The 24,875-nt window shown below is 45.5% G+C and overlaps 1 long non-coding RNA gene across 1 annotated transcript; it reads left to right on the top strand.

Annotated features, from left to right (window-relative positions):
• The first annotated feature begins 11,306 nt into the window (after positions 1-11,306).
• Positions 11,307-13,992, top strand: LOC142600130 (uncharacterized). The gene is made up of 2 exons (XR_012833586.1): positions 11,307-11,535; positions 12,940-13,992. It is a non-coding gene; the product is annotated as an uncharacterized LOC142600130 (long non-coding RNA).
• The last annotated feature ends 10,883 nt before the right edge of the window (positions 13,993-24,875 follow it).

Below are 24,875 nucleotides of genomic sequence, written 5' to 3' on the forward strand. Positions count from 1 at the left end.
AAGCCTTGACTATTATTCCATTTTCAGAATTTATAGCACAAATAATAACCACATTTTCTTTCTTTTAGAAGTGCCCATGCAGGTTCGCAAATAGTTGGCTATCAATCTGAGGAATGAACATCTTAGAGATGGCTCTCCCAGCCAAGACCTCAAGAGATAAGAGGATAATAACAGTACGCATTAGCCCTAAGCATTCCTGAAAGCCACGGTTCCCCCGCAGACCCAGTTACTTCCCAGCACAGAGTTAGTTCTTTGGTAGCTGGCAAAGTTCGCTCCCACAACTGGCACAGCATTTCCTGCCGTCCCTTTCCCACTTTCTCAAGAAAACCGGGATGGAACAAAATACCTTTTGAGGCCAGAGTCGATTGCCATCCCCAGATGCTTTGCATCCAACATGCCATCTGTGTTTTGTTTTCTTGTTAAGAGGGTTTTGTAACAGTTTTTATTATCTACTGTAACTAGAAACAACAGCAGGAAATCGCATAGTGCAAAGCAAGTATAGCGAGTGATTTGGCTTCACAATCACCAGCCATCAATCCTCCACTTGAAATCTCTCCATTTCGAGCCTTTCCCATCCTTGCTTGCATGTGTATTTGTGAAAGAGAGAGCGCGCAAGTGTGGGGCAAAAGCACACAAGTGGGAGAAAGGCAGTAGATGGGTAAGAAGATCCCCAAAAAAACTAAAGCACTGCAGGGTTTAATGCTGTTGCAAACAGACATCATTTGCACATAGCATGCAAACTAGTTAACTCATTGCTCATTTTTCTGAGGAGGACACAAACTTTTCTGCATCTTTGGTCAGCCCAAGAGATTATCTGACTTTCCAATTTACTCGGTCCTGTGCTCTCAGCAATTTGATTAACAGCTTCACTGATTAATAGTGATTAGTTTAACCAACGGAGTTAACCTCAGAATTAATGTGTGGTCAGTAATTTAAGTGACTTGTAAAAAAAAATCATCATGATGATTGCTGTCTTGCAGCCCATTTCCCATTAAATCTTTCTTTTAATTTGTAACAGCCTACTTTCTGTACAAACCCACCGTCTCACACAAACTCCAGTTTTGGTGTTTGTGCTCCTCTGTATAAACTAAGTGGAGGAAAAAGGATGAAGCAACATGGATTATGATATCCTAGTATAGAGTTATTGTAAAATTGCACTCGCTGCATACCAGGGAATAGGAAATTTCATTTTCAAGGGCTCCCTGGGGGGCTGAGATAAACTACTAAAGTCACAACTTGTCATAATTAAACACTCATGCCCATTATACACAAAGGAAATTATGCACATTTATCTAGGTCATTGAAACATTCATATGGCAATACTATATATGAACGGCCATTAATATCCTGTAAGAATTTAGTGAAAGTGTTCTCCCAGAAGCGATGCAAGGCTGTCTCGGCTGAAGGTGCTGTAATAGCGTGGAGGAGAGAGAGGGGGAGGGACGGGAATGGTTAATGTATTTCCAGCAGGAATGCAAAAGTGCTTAGATGGGTATACCCACCATTCCCTCTCTGCCAAGTAAAGCATAAATATGTTAATTGGATAAGCTTTTCATATCATTATTCTATATGGTTATCCAGCAACAGTAATGGGAGCGGTTTAAAAACTGATAAACAGCAAGTGTTGTGCCATTTGAAAGTCAGCTTGATTTGTCTAATGAAATTTGCTTTATTGGAAGTCAGTAGCTCTGGAAATATCTCCCACCTCTTCTCTCAGATTTGTATTTTGAGTATCTACTTGCTGTGGGAATGCATGTGGGCGCTGACAAATAAGAAAGTATTTTCCTATAGACACCACTGTAGTCATCCATATTCCCTTTATTCTTGTCATCTCCTAGATGTTAAACTGCACTAATCTCGCCTGCCCTCTGGTACTTTCCAAAAGTCAAAAAACACATTTCCCCCCATTGAAAAAGCAGCAAGGATTGTTAGAAACAGCCATGATGAGTTTGGCACTAGCATCTCCTGCGGAATTCATGGCCAGGTGTCGCTAATGGCTCTCAGCTTTGCGTCAACACTCCAAGTCACTCCTAATCCCCAGGACAGGCTCTGCTCCTTATTGCTTAATTAGAACCCAAACAGCTCTACAAAAATAACACTGATGGTCTGACTCAAACCCACAAAAGAAGATAAAATGTAGGCGTTAAGGGTTAAAAAAAATAAAATAAAATCCCAGAAGGACTAGCACACAGCCATCTGTGTAAGTAGGTTTTGTTTTACAGCAAACACTGTTAATAGGAATGACTGAAAATATATTTTTTCAGAATCTAATCTGTAGATGTTTTGCAGCTAAAAGACCTGCATTCAGTTGCTTTTACTCCTAGATTATGTTTTATGCTATTTGGACCACTGCCAAGTATGTGACAACCCTTGTGTGGGAAAGTGGCATGAATTTTAAGAATGAATGAGTAGTCCTCCAAGTGTTTGTGCCAAAAGCACCTCATTCACTAGCGGTGTTTGTTTTTTTCTTATATAAGATGTTTTATCCATCCAATGAAAAAAGAAAACAACTTACCATATGACCTTTGTGCAACACAAACAGTCATCAGGTAGAAGAACCCACAATTTTGATATTCCATCAAAATATTGGGTAAAACTCTTAGCCAATAAACATGATCACAGGAAGTCAGTAGTAAGTCACGAACCATTTTTTAATCCAAAAGGAAGGGAGTTTGTGATAGCATTTGAAGTGAGTCCACTTTCTTTTGCTTTCAAAATGCTCTTCAAGCTCCGACATGTACAATAGTTCAGTGTTTGAAGAAGCGTCCCATCCCCAGCTCTAAAGGTAGAAAGGTCTGCCTAAAGAAGGGGTCTCAGAGAAAGCCTGGGTCAAATTAGCCATGAGAGTTTATTCTTCTAGATTCAAACTTTATTGTCAGAATGATCCAAGGGTCATGTTTGTTAATATCTGTAATTTTTTCTATACGGACAAAGCAATCCAAATTAAGCCCAGTGCTCTGTTTAAAATACAGGGCTTGCAATGTACGTCTGAATGTAGGAGAAATTTCCAGACCTGTACTAGTAAGAGCCATGTCTGGATGTAGATTCAAACACATGATTTTGCTTAAGACACTTTGTTCCAGCTGCCAAAGAAAGAATTTTTATTCTTTAGCTATTTGTGAACCTGGATATACACCAGATATAGTCCTATAGTAAGTAGGAACACGACCTTTAGACTTTTATAGAAAACCAGTGCTAAAACACAATTCAAATGACTGTTTTACAATGCATTAAAGCAACCTTTCTCTCCCAAATTAGCAGATAACTCTACACTAAGTCACATTACCTTCAAGAAGATGTTAGTGAAAATGAAGTATTATTTTTTAGGTTTTCATTGGTGTTTGTCACTTGAAAAAAAAAAAAAAAAGAAAGAAAAAGAGATGCAGCCATCAGTATTTTGAATGCATTTGGAAGGTGTGCCATACCTATTAGCAGTACTATTATCCCTGTCGGCACTGCTGCTGTGCTTCTGCTAAGCTGTCTCAGAAGGCTCACGTACATACAATGCATCCTGTCTCCTCTAAAAAAAAAATCACTTAAGCTGACTTGTGCTAATCCCCCTGGCCACACAGAGTGGGCTCAGTCAGGCCGGGGAGCAGAGCCAACTTATAATGTGAGCTATAGTACCTCTTGCAAGATAGAAATTCAGCTTTGTATTTGGAAAGCGAGAGAGGGGGAGAGAAAGTCGGAAGGTTTTCACAGCTATCCTGATAACAAAGTCTATGTGAGCTCCACACTGGCAAAGACAGTAATAACACAGAGCATCTACTGAGCAGCGTTAGTTACTCTGCTTTTTGTGTCTGTGTGTAGCAAACTGGAAACACAAGTTTTATCAATTCATATGTATTAAAGACTAATGACTTTGTATATGCAGGTTCAGAACTTTTAAGAGATGTATTGCTTCTTTTCTTCCAGACAGTTTTTGCTTTATCCTTTTTTTAGCCTGAGATATGCATTTTATGTACTGTAAAGTACACCACAGGCTTGCACTATCAGTTTTTTCCCTAGGGTTTCCCTAATGTAGAAGGGTTGCTTTTAACGAGAGACCATCCAAATGCCATGTGCATTTATCAGTCAAGTGTTTAATTAATTGGAAATTCTTAATAGCCACATCAGACCTGAAGCTTTTGTCCATTTTAGCCTGCTTGGCTACATTTCATATATTGGCAAATAATTACTCTTTTGCACAAGTGGTACTGCTGTTCTAATAGTCAAGTGAGGGGAAAAAAATCAGTGCCCTCATTTCACGCACTGTATTGTCACCTTTTGCTAAGCATGATGTGTTAGGTGTTGATCTTGCAGTATGTCTCCACGGCAAAATGAAGTTATGAATGTATGTAGCATGGCTGGGCATATCTATGCCTCATTGAATCTGCTTAGCCTGGGTAACAAGAGGAGTGAGAGGATGGTGTATGGGAATCAGAACGGCTCAGCAGCCCAATTGCCCTCCCGAGACTTGTCAGCGAGGTCTGAAGCCCTTTCCACTGCATCTTTGCTGCTTTTGCACATCTTTATAAGCACGCCTTCATCTTGTTATGGAGACAAACCCCTGGAAAGGGAGACAAGGCATGATTTGTTTCTCTTCTAAGAGATTAGAAGAGAAACACCACCTCCTTCTTCTTCGCCTTTCTTTGAAATTGATACATATATGGATTGGATACCCTGGAGGCAACGTGACAGAAGGAAGTCTTCAGGAAGGCAGGCATCAAAATAGGTAAGTAGCAAGAGCATGGTAGCTTTCCTCGGGAAAGCTCCACCACACCTTAAGGGTCATGGACAATGGTGCAGGGGTGACATCCAGGCAGCTGAGTTGGGACGTGATGGTGGGGTGGAGGCCGCAGGTGGGCAGCATAACTCAGAAATATAGCATGTGCGAAAGGGCTGTGCAGTGCTTCAAAGGCGAGCATAAGGCAACTCCAGCTGAGAGGAGTCAAGAGACGATGGTGAGGGCTGAGATAACAATAACGAAGGACAAGCTTTGCCGCAGCACGTTTCCCAGGCTGGAAGGGGCAGTGCGAGCAGCAGGGCAGTCAGCGGTGGGACTGCGTCGGCCCAGGGATGAGTCTGCAGGTCTCAAGCATGGATCTGCAGGTTGCCAAAGAAGTGATTCCCATCCCACTGGGTGTCTGTTTTCCAATAGTGTTCCCTGAAAGTTAATGTGTAGTTGTAACACATACACTCACACACTTTTATATAGCATCAGTTGTTTAAGTTACATCTGCATAAAATGAGTGTTCAAAATACTAAGCGGCTGTGTAACCAAGAGCTGAGCATACCTAAACACTTCATGAAATGCCAACAAAATAGCTGTAAATCTCAAGCTTAAAATGCCCTGCTCCAAAACGAGCACAATATTTAATCCTACTTTTTCTTCAGGACACACATCATTAACTGCTAATCAACTCAAGCTTCAGAAATCCCTGAGCAGTCTTCTCAGTTTTCAAAAACGCAGTCAAGAAACAAAGTACTTTTTATCCCACCCTCGGCAACGGTAACGGGTCCCAGAGGTGTCCAGGTGCAGACGACATCACTGCGCTGCGCACCGAACCACTCTGCGCTGGATATACTTTGCCTGTGTTTTATAGGACTTGCACAAAGCCCTCCAGGTTGACAAACATAACTGCTCCGCGGCACATGGCGTTACATGCACCTTGGCTGTCAGTAGGGCAGGGCCTGGGAAGCTGAGCCAAGAAGGAGCTCGCCTGCTCCCATGAAGTCTGGGCAGGCAGATGAGGGCTCGGGATGCAGGCTCGGTGGGGGCAGCACGCCGTGCAGCTGCTCTGGCTGGATGGGAGGCGGAGGAGGGCTTGCTTTGCCAAGCGAGCTGAGCTGTGGCATCAGGCGCAGAGCAGATCCCTATTGCTGGAAGTTTTTATTTCCCTGTTGGAATCCAACCTGGGAACGGTTGCCCTTTGTGTGCAGGGGCTGAACTCATGCACACCCACTGCAGCGCCCTGATTTGTAAGGGAGGGGTTGCTATTTAATTAGCCCGGCGGGATGTGCTGTGCGTTTCCACAGAGTGAAAGAATGCTGCTTTGTTAAAAGGTATGCTCGCAGGTGCCAACAGGAGTAATTGGTGGATTCCCCCCAGCATAACGTTTCTGCAGGGGAATTTCTGCCCCGGATCCTGGAGCCTCTCACATCCCTGACTAAGTGCACTGTACGTGCCCCCGCAGCCTTGATTCTGCAGGCTCTTGCTCCCATCTCTCTGATTTGTTGAGCATGAACACAGTCCAGAAAGCAGGCTGCCTTCCTTAGAGTTGTGTGCCAGAGACCTTGGCCACTTCCTTCCTCCTCATCTTCCTCTTCCTGCCTTTTCTCTCCCTCCTTTTCATTCCACGACTGTTATTGCAAGAGGCTGCTGATAAAGGTGGAGGCTTGGGAGTCAAAATATGGCAGTCTACTCCACCAGGTGCAAGGAGCCCCAATCTGTCTGTGTGGGAGATACACACAGGATTAGATATGAAGGAGGGGCACATACAGGGGTGCTCATGCTGGACTGCCCGAGCTCCATAGTCAAGCTTGGAGGAATTGCCTTCCCACCGCGCCCATGTTAATAAATCCTGCCTAGTGGGCTCAGCTGCCTAGGTGGCACGTGGGACTGAGCTGGCAAACCTGTGCTTCGCCGTGTGGATGGACTAGCTCAGGTCTCCATCTCCATGACCTCAGACATCTCTGTACCAGGCTAACACACGGAGTAGATGTGCCTCCCTGCCCGCTGCCCGTCATTCTGCTCTTGGAGGGGTCTCTAATGCCTGGGGTCCCACCTGGTATATCCTCTCTCCAAATCCATATTGAGGGTGACGCTGCACTGCTAAGGGCACCTGCCCTGCCAGTGGCCCCTGGCCTCCAGGCTAAGCATGATACAGCATCTTCTACCCACACTGCTCCAGGTTGGCTCTGTCTGCCGCAAAATGGCTGAATCCACACTATGCGACACACCGGCCTGTTCATCATCATTATCATTGGCACTGCTGGGGAGGTGAGGGAATGTGGGAAGGTGTAAGGTGCCAGGCCTGCTGGCATAGCACCAGAGGGCTGTGCAGCAGGTACAGACCTGTTACGGTCTGGTCCACACAGCCTGTATGACCCTTATCCTGGCTTGTTACCCAAGTGTTGTCCCAGAAAGTTTGGGGCTGGCTCACTCCAAATGAGTGTAGCAGGAACCCCACAATGTCCTGGGCACCTGGCTGTGGGTTCAGAGGAAGGAGCCAGGCTATTGAGCCAGCCATCTCTGCACTGCATGCTTCCCTAGCAGTGGCAGCTGGGTTGCTCAGTGCAGGGGGGGGGGAGCAGGTTTTGAGGTAAATCGGACCCAAAAAATTAATGACCTGGATGATTAGTACCAGGTACTTGAACTGAACTCTTATCTGAAGAAGGAGCTAGTGGAGGGCTCTGGAGGGCTGTGCTAGTTCTGCTGAAGAGAGCTGTCTGGTGTGTAGCTTATTTCTGTGTTGGTCCATGCCTCCCAGCTGCAGGCTAGAGGGCATTACCGTAGCTGGCTTTTATTTTTCCGCTCTAGAGGGACCTTTTAATGAGGAGGCTTTGCCTCACAGACGTCCCCTCATCTGTTCCTGAGTTGGTCTGGTGTAAGAGAAATAAGGATATGGCCCACAGGGACTAATCATATAAATAAGATTTTAGGATCTGACTCTAAAGTAATAAATGAAAGACTAGCAATTTTGTATTATGAAACCCCAGCTGCACGAACTCTCAACTTCAGCCTAGTGCCTCTGCCAGCTTCCAGCTGGCTATCAGAAATCATTTCCACTTCAGTGAGACCAATGTTAAAACGTCCCCTTAATCCTTTTCCAAACCATGCCCACACAATTCTAGCTGTATTTATTTTTACTACAATTCGAGCAGAAAAGGTGGCCTGACGTCACTCTAGGAAAAGCACAGCGTTCCTTTGAACACTGCAGCCTGACATCCACCCTCCTCGCCACCCTGTAAGGCTCTGCCCGGCCCTGCCACAGCCCTGTCCTCGCAGCCCTGACCCACTCCGGCATGCTTGCCAAAAGCAAGAACAAAAATAAAAACAGAATGGAAAAAAAAAAAAAAAACAAAAAAACAACCCACCAACCACCCTATTTCACAGGTTTTACCACCCGTTTTGCTGAGGTTTGCGAGACATGGATATGGCTGGGCCTTCTCACCTTTTGAGTGTGTTGCAGCTCATTCATCAGGGGACGATGGCAGGTGGCCAGGGGTGTGCTGGCTCATGTTCAGTAGCTGGCCTGCGCTTTCCAGAGAGGGGGAACAAAATTCTCCACCACCCCCATCCTGTGATCCCTGATCAGCGACATTTTGGGTCTCCAGCTGAGCGGGACTTGCTGGCGAAGAAGGTGGTGCAGGCTGGCTGTGTGGGCACCCTGCTGCAGCTCCGTACCCTGGGCAAGTGCCACTGGAAACAGCTTTCTGTAGAAATTTCTGGGTGACAGCAGCTGCAGGACAGCTGCTCCAGAGGCGGCTGTATTTCAATATGCAGGGCAACCATATCTATGTAGAGGTGTGGGGAGAGAAGCCTTGGAGAAATCCTTTGGAGTAGCTGTCAGGGCAGCTCCTATGGCCACCACGGGTGGCTGCCACTGCACCAGGGTCCAGACTGAGGTGGGCTTGGTGGGCACTGGGGCAGGAAGGACACTGCCATCCCGCAGGTGCTGCAGAGGCCCATCGACCCAGACTGTTGGTGGTCAGAGGCTGCCCAGAGAGGAGCGTGGCTGCCCGTGGGGCACCCATGGCTCCTCGGGGCACTCTGGGCATGCAGCTCTCTGCAAGCCTGGCTCATTTCAGTCGCTGGGAACCGAGGCACCCGAAATCATTAGTCACTTTGGAGAAGTTTGGCCATCATCCATGGTCACAAATGAGTGTCAGCATATCCTCAAGTGCCAGTCCTCTGCTTCCCTAAAATCTAGATCACAAACAGTTGGGTTTTTCAGCTTTAGTTGGTCCACATTTTCCTTCTTTTTCTTTCTTTTGTTCTTTTTCTTTTGCATGTTTTTTCTTTCCTTCCTTCCTTCCTTCCTTCCTTCCTTCCTTCCTTCCTTCCTTCCTTCCTTCCTTCCTTCCTTCCTTCCTTCCTTCCTTCCTTCCTTCCTTTCCTTCCTCTTTCTTTCTGATTTTCCTCCTTTCTTACCTTCTTTCCTTCTTTCTTTTCCTCCCTTCCTGTATTTCTCTTTCTCTCTCTCTCTATTTCATTTCCTTTTTCTTTGTCAAAATAAACAGGCTTCCCTTCAGGGGCTGTGCAGAACTGTGCAGGGGCTATTTGCAAGCCAGAAGTGTGATACACTGCCAAAGTCGCCTGTGGAAAATAATAAACCATGGACACTCTTATCACTGCTGATCTTTCAATGGCTATAAAAAATCCTTCGGATAGATACAGCTTTCTAATAAACCAACAACCCTCTCCCAAAACAACCTGAAAATAATCGAGCCTCTTACTTCTGACAAGCTATCACTGCTGTGCACAGAAAACCAAACATTTGCTGCTTGCAAAGGTGCGGGGATGGTGGCCGAGCGGCAATGGCTGCACAGCCATGCCACCTGCGGGGGTTTCTGTGTTGCATCTCAGGTTGGCCTAACTTTGTGGCAGAGCTGCCAGCAAGCTCTCCCGCCAGCTGCAGCGCAGCCCGGTCCCAAAGCTGTGCGGCAGCTCGCCTTTGAGCACCGCGACAGCTTCCCCCAAAGTCTATCAAAGGGTTGACGGCATTTTAGGAATATTGTTTCTGCTGAGGGGAGGGGTCGGCTATTTCCCAGCACTCAGAACAGGTTCTCCTTCACCACCCTCATTATCCATAACACCATTAGCTACAAAGCAGAGTCTCACTAATAACCGGCTTTTGCTTATTACTATGAAATTATTCTTCTGTGCCATATGCCATCTATATTCTTCTTCCAAAAACATGCTAGGGACTCCATTAGTGGCGTTCGCTGTTTATTGGGATCACAGCAAGCCGATAGCGCTTGAAATGTTCCTATTCACATGGGCATATCATGTTTGAATTCAGAATAAACTTCAAAACAGACAAAGAAACAACAACAGAGGGGAAAGAATGCTCCCTTTGTGCTTTAATATTCATTTATTTATGGACAAATGCAAATTCATCCACGGTGAGCTGCCCCGAGGAGGCACAGCCACCGGACCAAGGGCACTAACACCAAACAGGAATTTACCCTACGCTTATTTGGCTGTGACTAAGCCCTGTTAAAATGTTTAAAAAGCCACAACCAAAAGCAAAGCCGTAACCATTGTGGTGCTGTAAGAGTCAATATCTACTGGGCAATAATGAGCACAAAGACATTAAAGTGATTCGATGCTGGGAAGTTTAAAGGGTCACTACTTGATAATTGTGACTTGAAGAAAAAGCTTCTGCTCTGATGCTCAACAACCAGCAAGGGAATAGTGAAACCCGGGAATGTTCTTCCTCCTGCAGAGGAGATTGGGAACCAGACTGATTTACACCACAGCCCCCTCTTAAAAACAAAGAAACAGATTAATTCCACTGCAACACGGTACGGACAGAGCTGTTGTCCGCCCTATTTTTTGCTGGCAGATCTCCAGGAGGAAATTGTTGTGGGGATCTTTGATGCTATCTGGCATCTATACACACTCATGCATATGGAGAAAGCAAAAGGAGTGCAACCATTAAAGTGGGAACAAAAGCAGGATGAGTCCTGAATAAACCAGGTGGGAGACTGGGAGGAGGATTTGGGTGGCAGACTTCAGTAGCGTACGCACTCATTTTTAAGACATGTGCTCACAAGCAGGCAGTCATAAACACACATTTATGAAAAAGGCACACTGAAAGAACTTTAGCTATAAGCTAATGAAGGTTAGGAGGATATGCCACTCACACACCCCCTCCCCGACGTGAGAGTTCCTGTACTCTAGGCCCTGATGGGGTGGATGCACACTTCCTGAGCGTGTCTCATGCTCCCCACGCTTGGCACACACGTGTAGACACTATGCTTCTTTGCAAACTTCTGCCCTGCCAGAGGCAAGTATGGCCTTTTGATCGACAAACGAAGGAGACAGCTAGTCTTTGGGCTTCTCCCAACTCTTTCTGCAAGCTCACGCAGTTCATAGGCAAGAGCTGCCTTAAGTCCTGGTAGAGCTCCACTGCCCAGCCTGCGGCTGGCTGGCCACTGAGTAAGCTTTGGCTAAAGCAGAGCAACTTGACAGATGCTTAGCTGCTAACAGAGCCAGAGCAGCCATTTCGGTAGCTAAGTAGGCATAGAGAAGTTTGGATTATGTCTCATTTCTTCCAAGTGACTCGTCTACCGCCTCCCTATTCCCTTATTCCCAGACTACAGGGCTGATGATGAATGGCCAAAACCCTTCCAAGGAGTCCACCATCCCAGAAGAAAATCATGTTGCTGAGGAGCATGAACATAGTCAGAATGGGAATCAGAAGAGGGGCTCTGTTTTTTAACTAACTCATTATCAAGAGTATGGTTCTGTGAGAGTCTTCAGTACACACCAGAATGGCAGATTACTTCTTGTGAATGAGTTCTGGGGCTCATCAGGGTCTAAAGGTAAGATACCATGTTGTTTATTCACACTTTCTATCTTTGTGCACACACACATAGGAGTACCAGTATCTAGCTTAATCTAAAAACTAGGTGTTTAATCTAACCTAAGAGTCTTGGTTCCCTGCCTAGACAGTGAACAGAAACAGGCGTCTCCAGAAGGTGACTCAGATCCCCTCAAATAGGTATTCACCAAGGAACTGCTTTCTCTCCTTCCAGTAAAAATAGAGGCTATTAAATATAAATAATCAGCCTGAGTGACCAGCTTTCAGATGGCTGAAGTGGTCAGGCAAGGTGAATTAGACTCACAATATATAATATTTGCATTCATTTTCTTGCTTTGTATGAAAATGTGTATCGATTATAGCGGGGGCGTGTGAAAGCACACACCAGGGAGGAGAGGAATGGACTTGTTGTGCAAAGCTAAGGCATCTCAAACCTCCTTCCTCCACATTAGTGCTGGCCAAGGCACCCATCAGACATCGAGGGGCTGTGACCACCCTGCACTGTGGTGCAGACTTGGCCATGGAGGCTGGGATGTTTTCCTGGTCTGCCTGAAATTGGCTCAGGGCCTGCCACAGAAACTGTAGCGTTCTTATTTTTAAATATTTTCTTTCTTCTTATGTCTTGGTTTTGCGATAAATCAAATTATTTGGCTGTTATCTCAATCCTTCAGCATTAAACAATTCATTTTAGCGTTTGGCTTTTATGATCAATGGAAAGCTCTTAATCAGGGCTGCCAGCAGTGCTGCTTTTATTTAAGGCTCACGATGATTAATGAAAATATATATGATCTCAGTTGTGCTAATTTTTGCTAGCCATGCCAAGTACTCCCAACAGTCAGGGAGGGTGATGGGCTTTAGTCCACTTTATGGATCACCGTGGACATGCTGACTGAGCCCCACAGGCAGGGCTGTATTCCCAGCTCCACACCCACTCATCGCATGAGTGCAAACACCCGCTGAGGACCACGAGCTATAGGGCTCTAAGTGAACCCAGGACCTGGCCCTGAGGGAACCCACATTATTGAGGGCAACTCAATAAACAAAAAAAAGAAGCCCAGCTGGCAACCAAAGCCCATGGTGAGTTTGCATATCTGTTGAATAGAGTGGGAGTAAAAAGGAATATATATATTTTTTTAAAATTGGATTTATTCATATATTCCCATGGAAGCCAGTGAGAGACTAGAAATGTGGCATGCCATGTGAGACAAAGCTCATAGTGTGAGCCCATTTCTGCCAGCTTGTGTGGCAGGCAACACTACTAGTATTAACAATAGAGGGTTCACTCACTGTAACCCGAAATAGCAATGCCTAAGTAGCTCAGAATAACTTAATACCTCTTCACTGGATTCTTTCAAGCGAAAATTACAATTTAAATTTCATCTGTTTCTTACTGTCTTTGGGACAGGCAGGATAAGTCAGTGACACTTGGTTGGACACAACCAAGGACAGAGCAAAGATGACCTTACCACTGAGAGAAGACAATGGTGAGCAGGGCTGGCCCTCTGAAGGAGCAACCCAAGATGGGTCAGACCACAAGTTCACATACATATCCTGCAGCTGAACTCAACTCCTGATGGTGTTTGATGAACTTTGACTTCTGTCAAAGTCTGCTCTGGAAAGATGAAAAAATAATCCTGTGTCCTAAGCCACTGAACTTTTTGGGAAAAAAGCACATTTGCAGCTACTGTGTTGGTGGGTACCCTCAGGTCTCTTGAGGCATTATCAGGTTATCAGGTTAAATCTGAGCACTTTGGCATGCCAGCACATGGGCTTCTGTACTGCTGCTGCTGCATTTCCAAGGAGGCAGACACTGCCATCCTTCGGCAAGGTCTATCGCCTCTGTGGAATTCCAGCCTCCTTAAAGAAAATTAATTTAAAAGACAAAGACACAACACTCATGAATGGAATGACATTCTGGTTTCCACTTAGAAATAATAATAATAATAATCATCATCATCATCATCATCATCATCATCATCTAAAAATCATACAAGAAATTGGGCAAAATCAGAAGCAAAAAGTTTTAGAACTAAATGGCTGGGTAGTTAGAAGGCATGACCAGATGTCACACAATCATTCAATGAAACTACCATGTAGGTTGATCTGAAAAATTGGTGGATCTTGGAGGAAAAAAGCTTCTGAAGAGAGTAACACCAGGTCTGCAAAGTGAGAGGGAAGATGGGGGTGTATAACAGACAACAGTGACAGCGAAATTTTGGTATTTTTGTTTGTGCCAAAGAAAATTCATTTATTTAGCTTATTCTGTCCACTGACTTCATAGAACAAGGAGAAAAAATTCACTAGTACTTCCTAGGGAAGATTTTTTCCATCAGGAAAGGTGATGATCAAGCATGCAAGTGGAAGCGTAAGTGGTGTCCATGAAGACCCACCCCTTCTGAAAAAGAGAAATAGTTTAGTGTGTATGAAGGATGCCTTGCAATAAAGTTGTAAAAGCAAAGCAACAGGAATTTTTTTCTCTTTTTTAAAAACAGCTGGGCCACTGACTCATTGTGTGGCTGTGGGCAAGTCCTGGGACTTCTTTGCATCTCAATCACTCCAGCAATTCAACTGGATGAAAGCAGGAATGGATGGCAGTATGCTCCAATATTCAATATGCTGCAGATGCTGCTGCTGAAAGAAGCATTCCTGGCTGAGTAAGCTCACAATGCAAACCCAAAAGAAGCCAGGGATAGCTGGGGGCACCAGTGTGAACAGCAGCATTCGTGTCGTCTCTTGAAGCCTTTGTGCTGCCATAGATCTTAATGGTCATGCACGCTTATAGCTCCAAGTGCAATGGATTTGATTAGATGAGATTTAAAATTGCTTCTATCCTGTTTTTCTGGTATTCTTCATAATAAATCGTATGTATCTATCTATCTATCTATCCATCCATCCATCCATCCATCCATCCATCTATATCTATGTAAAACACCATGAAACTCTGATTAGTTTACTGTACATCTAGCCCCAGAATGTTTTGATGTATACATAGCCAAATCTGCAAACATGCTGCTGCCTAAATGGTCTTGAAGTGGTTAATCAAGAGATGAACTTTAATTTCTTCATATGTATACAAAAAACCTTATTAATTATTCCTATCACAAAATAATTCTGCAAGCTGGAATCATTAAAATAGCACATGTGACATATTTTAGAGTAAATACCTCTTCATGGAAAAATATCTGTTAAAGTAATAAATATTCTCTACACTAAATTGAGATGCACAGTAGACAGAAATATAGGTTAAAATCTTGTACAGCAATGTTGGCTTTGGGACCCAGTTCAGCACGGTGTTTAATTGTATGCAGGTACTTAGATCCTAATGCAGCAGAGCACTAATGCACATATTTAATTGCTGCAATGAATAAAGACCTAAATAGGAATGGGATTACACATTTTTAGCATTCTTAGCAGTTCTTCATGTTAAGCAGATGTTTAATGCTTAATGTTTTACTGAGCTGGTTCTAGGCTAAATTTATTAACAGAAATACTTTAAATTTCTTCAGAAATTTCAAGCACCTTCCTGAGAAAGGTCAGAGTTTTTTAGCTTTTGAAAACACTGTGTAAATCCTTGCCATCCTCTGGGCTATGGTTGGAGAGCAAACTGTTCCACTGACTTTTGATGATGCTTTTGAGGCCAGCCTGCATTGTAGCATGCGGAATGACTGCTATCTGATCACCTCCTCAGTGACTTATCAGAACAAATTAAGTGTCCAGGGAGTGCGTATCAACATCACAAACTTGCAACTTCTTCTTCCAGGACCAAAGTCCATGAACAGCCTCGGTGAATGAACGGGCACTGGAGGACAGACTACCTATTTATCTCAGAAGATTACCTTTCAGCAGCCTGAGAAACACACAATGCTAAGGCAGGATGGAATAATTAGTATTGCTATTGTGTTGCACATGTTCACAAGGAAAAAAGTAAGCAATGTTGGTGCAGAAATCAATGGAGCACACACATCATGGTTACTGTATGCAGTTCTGGTCAGTCTTTTCCAAAAGAGATATAGAGGAATTAGAGAAGATAGAGAGAAGGATGAAGTGGGTGATCAGAAGCACGGGACCTCTTACACACGAAGAAGGACTAAAAAGAGATGAAGACCCTTCTGTTCCCCTACAGAGGTAACAGAGGTGATGGAGGCGATTTATGCCCCAGGGATATATAACCACAGATGGCATGGGGAAGGTGGGCAGGGAGCAAGTTTTGTTCTCTTACCACAAGAGTTAGGAGGCACCCCATGATACAAACAGACAGCAGATTTGAAAACCAACATGGAGAAGCTGGTTTCATACTGTGCCTAATTACAGCTGTGCAACTCATTGCCATAAATGGCTCAAAGCAACTGAAAAAGGGATTAGGAAAGTTCCCGGGGGGGAGAATCTATTGGTAGTCTATGAAACTGAATCGCAAACAACCTCTGGCTTGGGAAGTCTTGCAATAGCTGGCTGGTGGAGACTGAAAAGGTATGCCTGGACAAGTGACACCGCATTAGCCTTTTCTTGCATGCTTTTCCTAAGTGTCTGCTTCTGGCCACCGTGGAAGATTAGGTCTTGAACTAGATAAACCTTTGGTCTGATACAGTATTTCAGGGAGGAGGTGTTATGTTCTTATGCACCTCTTAGGTGAAAAGGGATCCCACCTCCACCCTTCCATTGTGGGACCCTGGGTATGTTGCCCCAAGAAATGGCAAAAGGTGGGGTTAATCCTCACCAGAGGATTGTCAGAGACGATCTCCTCTTCTTTAATAAAGCTACTCCTAAACAAAGCACTGGATCCTCAGGACAATGTCTCCCCACAGGAAAAAAAACACCACTGTTGTATGCTCTGTGGCTTCATTGTCTTCTCTTAAGATGGAGGAAAAAGGCAAGTCATGCCAACTTATTGCCAGTTTGATGGAAAAACTGAGTTTACACAGACCAAGAACAACTGAATTAGCATGTTGTAGTTACTAACTATCATGACTTGGAGGAGGAAGCTGGTGTCACTGACAGAGGGTCCAAGTGTCACCCCACAGGGGACACAACAGGTCTTCTGCACACCTTTCCGCACACAGTCAGTTCTCAGAAGGACATTATCATTGTAGATGCTTTCTACTCGCCACATTTTTCTCAGCAAAGCCATGATCTGTCAGTGGTTTTTTTCCTAGCCTCCAAAACATGGGATTTTTGTGTGTATTAAGGAGCATTTTATTAAAGTTGCAGCAGCAATAGCAACCCAACTATTTGGGCTGGTGCAACCGAGAAACACAAATTTGAAATAGGAAAGCATATTGTGAAATCAGGAGCTAAACTTGCCCAGGTAACAACATGCTCATTTCAGAGGGTAGACCTGTGGCTTCACTTTAAAGTCAAGGGAGATTTTTGAGGGGGAGGAGCAGGGGTAGGTGATGGAATGACTTACTAGCACATTGATTTATTTGCAAAGTGCACTAACATCTGATCTGAAGTTCCCATTCCAGCTTCGTTTCCTGCTCCTGCAACTGCTTCATTACCCCCTTCCCTCATCGAAGAGATGGGTATTTTGTGCTCTGCTGAACTGCTAAAGGACAGGACATGAGTCATCACGACTGAGCAAATTTTGCCTCTTCTTCCCATTGCTCAGCTTTGCTCCGAAGGAGTGTTACGCCAAGAGCTGTTGACATTAAATCTGAACACATTTTGCTGACCGTTGCAGAGTGCATGGGTGGCTGAAGGAGGCTCATAACTGCAGATTTCAAGAACAAGCTTAAGGGAAACCCTCCTTTGAACAAGAAAGGTGACTGCGTACTCTGCATCCGATTCGAGCACATTGCAGCACCGAGGGGCCACATTTTCAAGTGCGTGGCATGGATGAGACGGTCTGGATGAGACTTTACTCAAGGAGCTCAGCTCCAGCAATGCTCATGCTTTCAGCAGCGCAGGCTTTCACAGGAACTGAGCAGGAGGGGAGCTGGCTCCCCTGGCGTTTTGCCCCCCAAAAGCCCAAACCAGGGGCAGAGGAAATTCTCCCGTTTGTTCAAAGGTCTGGGAGCAGGTCTGATGGATATGCCTAAAAGGGACCAGGCGTCTTGAATCTCTGGCTACGTCTGTGCGCGCTGTGCCGGTCAGAAACTTCTGTCCTTGTCTAAGCCGTATTTGCTGGCAGCAGAGAGTGAAAGAGGTGTCTCCAGCACACCCATTGCTGGCCCTGTTACTGTCATGCTTCCTACCCCCACTGCTGGTGTCACCATCTCTTCCCCAAGACCAATGCATGTGTAGTCCTCCCTGTGCTGCTGTGAGAATAAGCCATTTAAATCCCCTGAAGACTGAATGAATAGCACAGGAGCTCACTGAAAAGCTAGCTGTTGTTCTTTGGCAATTACATTAGCAGGGCTCGGTAACAGAAAAAGAAAGATGATGAAGCATATTCTGATGAATTGCTCCGTCCCTATCAACAAAACCTTCCCATGCTGCGGGGTTTGTGCTCCTCGTGCCGTGACATTCCCAGGCGATGCCACTTGCAATAGGGAAGAAGAGGCTGAACTTTCCTGGTGGGCCTGGCTGGAAAGCCATGTTTCAGGAAGCGTTATGGCAGGCATCCCGGCTTGAGGAATGCACGGTAAGGCTCTCAAGCTCACGACACTGGATTTAACAGCCCGCATTGTTTCCCAGCTTCGCCTTTCATTTTAATAGGAGGTATCTTCTGTCCAAATGACATTGCTGAAGAGAGACATAACAGAGGAGAGAATGCTGTAGTGGTCTTGTCCTCTTGGGCTAAAATAAAGTGCAAAAGGCTTACAAACAAACAAACAAATGGGGAAGAGGAACCTCCGTCCTCTGTTTCAAATAGGAGAACATCAGGTGTGCCATGAAAAAACAGCAATTTGAGGGTCAGAAAGAAAGAGGAAACCCTTCCTACCCATAGGTCTGAGGGTGATGCAGAAATAGGTCAGAGCTTATTGGTATCCCTCCACGGACACACAGCATGCATGCTATTGAGCAGCAAGGCACTGTGGGGCTGGGGTGTGTGTGTGGAATCACCACGGGGCTGTGGGAGAGCTTGCCGTGAGCCAGCAAGTGGGAATTGGGAGGGAGCTCCTGGCTCTAAATCTGTTTTCAGGGGATGGAGAATCTGTCTTCCTGAATCAGGCACAAGCAGTGCAGCTCCCAGGAGGAGCAAACAGAGAGCAAAGCTTGCTGGAGGCAGGATTCTGAAGCAGCCAGGCTGTGATTTTAACAGTGCTTTCTGCTCAACTAGGCAAACCCACCTCTGTCACAGCCCTGGATGGCAGCGTTTATAAGCACAGCATGCGAAGGGGAAGGTCACTGAAATGGCTGCTGCGCTGCACAGTCGTGTTGGTACCGGAGGTGTCAGGACTGCAGTGGGACCTCATGTCCCTCACACCCTTCCACTGCTGACTTGCCATCTGGCCATGAGTAAGCCCCACAGCCTCCCTGGGCCCCCCAAGAGCTTTCCAGCTGAGCTGAGCATGGCCCCTGCCACCAGCAGATGTTGTGATTTAGTGGGTTATCACGTTAAAGGTCTTCAGGCAGAAAGCCCTATCTGCTGCCATTGGGCTTTGGGTTCCAAAGGCAAAGGATTGAAATCCTGGATGAGAAGGCAGCTGTCTTCTGCTGGACTGCTTTTACAGAAGTGCAGAAGGGGACATTCCCTATGTGACCACACCACCATGGGGAGCTTTTGCTTGTTTGGGTTTCATAATGTCCAAGAAAAGCATAAAAAGCAAAGCCATGTGTAAATATGCCCAGATACACCCTGCCTTTTTTGCCCCCAAAGACTGTGGAGGAGGGAGGCAGGTAGTGGTTCCTCCAAACATCTTTCCTCCCTTGTTTCTAGGCACTTTGATGCTAACAGCTCTTCAGTGGCTGACACAACACCTGATCTGACTCCATATAGTTTCCCTTCACCATCTGTATAATTCCATCTCAGATCATGGCCAGAAGGGCTGGACTTCCCTTTGCCAGCGAATGGACTCCTGGGCAAAGCAGACTCTCAGCTGGAAGGATCATTTTAACTAGCTGTTCCTCTGTCCTTCAGACTGGGCACAGTGGCGTCCCTGCCAGTCCCTTACTGGTGCATCCTTCCCAGCTCGGCTGCATGCATCCAGGTCCTTGCCCTTACACTGCTCCAAACCCACTTTCCTCGAGGATGATAAGTAAATGCTCCTCTCCTCTTGTGACAATGTCGAAAACGGGTGCTCCACATCCAAGACATCTTTTCAGAAGTGCCAAATGGCCTGCTAAAATCCGACCAGCCCTGCTCAGTAGTGTCTTGTCCTGATAATGTGAGAAGCTTTTATTTTGGCTGATGTTACCTGGCACCTGTGGCCCCATCTTTCATCCCAGCACTGCCCTGTTACTTGGTAGTGACCAGGGTGGCTGCTCTGATCATCTGCCTGATGTTTTTGTACCTGCATGTCACCAGACAGTGCTGTTCAGAGGAGCCTGGGCTGAGAGTAAGGGGGCTGCAGCAATGCAGGTGGCAGGCAGGGATGCCGGGGCAAGACACTGCTCCGCTCCTTTGTGTCCCATCCAGGCTTCAGGCATCTTGTTTTTATGAGGTCCACATTCCAGTCTAGCTGGGCTGTTGTTGACCGCACACTTTGCTTTGTTTTATTTTTTTTCCCCTGGCCAGCACACACAGCTTAGGCAAAACACTTGAACATTTTGTCTTTAAGTATTTACTTCCTCAGAAGCAGCCAGCCTGGCACCCAGTCAGGTTCCCAAAATAATCCAGTAAGGACTTAAGTAAACTGCCTGCAGGTGTTGCCCAGCTGCTTCATTGTGAAGAAGCCTTGAACTCTTCACTGGTCCCTTAAAGCCAGGGAGGGATGGTGCAAGACTTGATTTTTTGCCCACCCTTACAGCCTGATGCTCTGCTCCTGCTCGGCGGCTGGGACAGTCTCCTCCTTTGACTGCCTGCTGCCGCTGCCTTTTTTCCACTTGCGCTCTGAGATCAACTCGAGCATTGCTGTCTCTAAGATATTTTGCCATCTCCCCCCACCACAGACAATGGAAGAGGAAAATGAAGCCATTCACAGCGGCCGCTCTAATGATTCCCTCCAGAAGCCGCCCTAAGCGGAGGAAGGGGGCAGAGGCACAGGGGCTCGCAACAGAAACCTGGGAAATGCTCTCCCCATCCGAACCAAGGGGCCCGAAAAGAACGTGGGTTTCATTCCCCGAGCAAAAGCCAGACGACCAGACTTGACGTAGGGGCTAGACTCTAGCCCCGCGTCTGTGCTGGCTGCAACGTGCTCGGGGACGCAGCTGCGCCGTGCTCTGGACCTGTACTTTGCTTAACCTACCTGGTCCTCAGGCGGGCGGCGGGCGGGCATCGGCGCAGGCTCCGTGTGGCTGTAACCTCTTCCTGGGCTTCAGCTCACGTATCCCAGCACCATCCCGTACCACCAGGACTGGCAGTGCAAATTAAATCCAGGTTAAAAGGAGAGCTGTAAGCCGCTGCAAACCTGCGTTCAGCTACAGCTGAGCTGTAAACCTGCTCCTGCTGATGCTCGTGGTAGGGAGTCAGGCCAAGGGAATAGTTTTGAGAGGTCGATCTCTGAAAAAGAACTTTTCAACATGAAATTTTACAAGTGCCTGTTTGTGTGTGCCTGCAAGCTGTTGAAATAATGCTAACCAGTTGTATTTCTGCATGCAAATAATTGATATACATGTTTTCTATGCCTGTGCACACACGTACGTGCACACAGACGCAGACTGGGGAAAGGGTATTAGATTAATCTGACTGCAGTAAATGTCAGAAGCAGATTTGATAATGACCCCAAATATGGACCCAAATGTTCCTTCTTCTGCTACTAATTGATCTAATGGATTTCATATTTGTAACCAGGCAGTGGTTTGTATTGTAAGTTTCTTTTTGTTTGCTGCTTTAGAAAAAATAAGAATTACTAGAACATAACATATACCATATTTGCAGATGTAATTGCCATGGAGCACCCCCCCCCCCCGCCCCAAACAATTGCCAATAGTGGATTACTAATAATTTGGAGCAGTTGCACTTTAATTTATGATAGCAAACTCTGGGGCAGAAATCCTCAGTCACTATGCACACAAATACATATTAATCTATTTTAGAAGCAACACGATATTCTAGAACCTCAATGAAATGCACAGTGCTGTCAGAAAGCAAAGAATGATTTGCTTTTCTTCAGGTGGGGGTGGGGAGGAATTGGGGGGAAAACTGAGAGAACAGATTCGTGTCTGAAGTGGGAGTAGATCTGTCACCTCACTGCATGCATCCAGCTGCTGTGTGGTCCTGTCCTTCAGAAGAGCATCCTTGCCTTCCTCAGTAACGCTTCACTTCATCTCTGTCCATCCGTACTCCCCCCCTCTCCCTTCCCCCTGCACGCTGCTGTCCCTTTTTCTCCTCATTTCCTTCTCCCTTTGACCCCACCAAGTTTCAGTCACTCTGCCACCCTTCCCATCTGAGGGAGAAATTTGAGTGAATCCCTCTACTCTTTTGGTTTGGGGTTTTTTGGTTGGGTTTTTTTTTTGAGATTGCCAGGCACAGTGGGGAAGCTAGTAACGCAGCTGTCTGTGCCACAGTTGTTCTGGCCACTTCAAAAAAAAAAAAATAAAAAAAAAAAAAATAGGTGGTCTCCAGCTCTCAAACAGGCACCTTTCAGGAGTGCTAAATGGTCTTAATAAGTAAATAAAATGCAGGCTATTTATCAGAGAAATCAGAATGGCACCTTTGCAGCTGTTCCTGTCTCTTGAGGAAAAAGATATAATTAGGTAGACTATTTTTTTTAATTAAAAAACCACTTAATTTGGAACCACTCCAGTCTGCTGAGTAAGCATGCATCTAGGTGAACTTTAAAATACATTTTCTGAACCAGATAGATAGAAGAAAATCCTCAGGAGGAGCCTCCCTGGTTTACTGGATGGGTGTGTATCGGGACAGGTTTAAAAACATTTTAGTGTAGCTGATGGACCATGACCTTTTAGTATCAGTTAAATCCAGATTTATTTTTTTTAAGAGGTATGCTATTGAAAGGCACTGGCAGCCAAGTTAGGGAAGTCTGCCATAGTATTTTCACAGGATCATTCCAAGGTATTCTGTTGCTCATGCCAAGCAATAAAACCTTTCTTTTTGTGTGCATTTCTGGACACCGCTGTGCTCTCAGCACAGGCAAATTATCTCCAAAAGGTACTATTTCACAGAGAAAACTATGTTTTAAACAAGAAAGTTTCACTTTTCTGTATTAAGGTAATGAAACAAAAAAAGAGGACGGATTTACATGTGTTGTACATATAAAAAGAGAGAGCAGACGTGTACTCAAATATTGTTTTAATTATTTTTTACTTGTAGCCTCCATATGTTTGCACTGCAGTCAGTGAACAATAGAAGAGCTCTCCTGTGGTTAATTTTACACCTGTAAAGTCCCCTGGATACACACCAAGATTGCGTGGCCAAGCGGATAAAGTATCTGGCTTATCTTGCCAATGAATTCACATGCTCCGGGGGGTTAGAGAAGACGGGGAGAATATGAGGAATTCTATTATTTTCAGTCTTTAGCAGATTTTCATTACTTTTACCCTTTCTATCTCCAACACCTGAGGAAAGAAACGCCCACAGGTTCAGGTCTTCAACGCAAACACTGGGAAAAAATCCCCGCGGCGTCTCTGCTCCCCGCAGGCAACGGGGAAGGAATCCGGGGCTCCCTCCCCGGCTTCCCCCGCGCTCCCTGCGCAGGAGCGAGCGGGTGTGCACGGGCAGTGCACACACCTGCCAATTATCGTGGTTACAAAAAGCAGTCAAGGCACTGGAGCACTCTCTCCCTACCAGCGCGCTGGCTGAAGGCTCCCGGGTTTCCCGGCCAAGCCTCGCAACGGGCTGCCGTGACCTTCGGCTCCCGCTCCGCTGCCGGGACCGCGGTGCTGCTTCTTACCCTGCCTGGGCAGGACTGGCTCTTCCCTGCATCCCCCACCTTCTACAGCAGGCTCAGACCTCCGCTGTAGTCGCTATGCATTACTGTAATCGAAATTAATAGAAATAATTAGTGCTTCACAATCATGCAGATTTAATATGCCCGGGAGTGTGACACTAATATATCAATAGCATAGTTTACAGTACATCATTGGTATTCTTTGGGAGCCGTGACCTATATTCTGATATAAAGGATCTTCAAGGTTCCTTTGCAAATAAAAGTAAATGTTAATTAAAGCACTTTTCTTCAAAAGGCTTTCTTTAAAATGACCTACAATTCCAATATTTGTTTTATGGCACGCACAGATAGGAGGATTCACAGTCTCACAGGAAATGTCATATGAACGTAGGAAGGAAAAAGAAAAAAAAAACCCTGTAAGGAGATTAATTCCCTTCTACAGCACGTCAGAATACAGACTTTGGCGACAGTCTACAAGAAGGCTGGAGTGAGGAGGGTACCTATTACAGATGGGTGAAACACTATGTTTTTAACTGCAGAAAAGGAACTGTTTGGATCAATTTTTCTTTTTAGTGGAAGGGATGGCTAGGATATACAAAAATGAAATGTAATCTAACATTAGCACTGCTTTCAAGAGAGAGGATTGGAGGTGTTTGGTTCTCCCTTTCATAAAATCTTTTTTCTTAAAGAAAATTTTTTTACCTAGCTTACATCTTCCTACACAGTCCTTCGCAGTATATTTTCAGTTAGGTTCACAAGGCACTTCAGAACATGAGATCACGGACAAAATGCAACGCAGACATAACAAACGTTCCTCTTTTTGCTCAGAACAATTCCTTTTTGTGCAGCTCTTCCAGTCAGAAGGCCTACTAAAGCTCAGCTAAAATATATGATCTCAGTGTAATATCCTAAGACATTCCGATCACCAACAAATGTTCTTGGTTTTATTAAAAACAAAACAAAAACCAAACCCACAGAATCCCCAGGGAGTCAGACTCTGCTATTGTTCTTCCATTTCTGATGCAAGTCAGGAGATACCAGACAATACAAATTACTGAGTCACCACTCGCTAAGCTGTATTTGCTTAAACAACAGCTCTCCCAGCTGACCCTTCCCAGTTAGCAGAAAGCACATAAAGATCAAAAAAAAAAAAAAAAAAAAGTGCTCAGTGTTCAAAAACTGAAGGGCTTTTATGCAGCCAGGTGTGTGGTGGAGCTGGGAAAGCGGGAAATCAGATGGATGTTCCCATGGGGAACCGCTCGAGTTGGAGCTGGTTTGGAGGGGTTAGTTCTGCAAGAAAGCGGGGACAGAGAAGGGTGGCACGCGGCTACAGGGGGAGGCACGAAGCGGGGGGGGGGGGGGGGGGGCAGACAGAGGAGGCACAAGGTAAATAAAGGAAATATTTACATTTAGCACATAGAACGCTTAACTCAATCCTAAAACAAGGATA

Source organism: Balearica regulorum, chromosome 1, assembly GCF_011004875.1.
Source record: "Balearica regulorum gibbericeps isolate bBalReg1 chromosome 1, bBalReg1.pri, whole genome shotgun sequence".
NCBI classification, from domain to species: domain Eukaryota; kingdom Metazoa; phylum Chordata; class Aves; order Gruiformes; family Gruidae; genus Balearica; species Balearica regulorum.